The 366-nt window shown below is 40.7% G+C and overlaps 1 protein-coding gene across 1 annotated transcript in view; it reads left to right on the forward strand.

The window, feature by feature from the left end:
- Nucleotides 1-366, forward strand: part of sorcs2 (sortilin-related VPS10 domain containing receptor 2) — a 530001-nt gene that overhangs the window by 191679 nt on the left and 337956 nt on the right. The window lies entirely within an intron of this gene.

Consider the following 366-nt stretch of genomic DNA (forward strand, 5'->3'; position numbering starts at 1 on the left):
TCACTCAATTCTCATTGGCTACCTGCCAATGTGCCGTTACATTGACAGTGTTACCCGCCAAATGCAAAATTCACCAACATTTGGCAGGTGGTCTGGTGTTAATTTCATTTATGTATGTATTTGTGTGTGTGTGTGTTATATACATGCTAACACTGTTAGTACAATCTATTTTTGACTGTTTTCTGCTGTTTCTACCTCACTCTCCACATACACACACACACACCCACACACACTCACATTCATCCACACTAAAGCCAATTCACTCATGCAGTCTTCTCTGTACGCTTTTGCCATCTTCCAGCTTCTCTTTCTCAATTTATCACTTATCTTTCCCCAATTTGAGAGAGAGAGAGAGAGAGAGAGAGA

Source organism: Etheostoma spectabile, unplaced genomic scaffold (assembly GCF_008692095.1).
Source record: "Etheostoma spectabile isolate EspeVRDwgs_2016 unplaced genomic scaffold, UIUC_Espe_1.0 scaffold397, whole genome shotgun sequence".
NCBI lineage: Eukaryota > Metazoa > Chordata > Actinopteri > Perciformes > Percidae > Etheostoma > Etheostoma spectabile.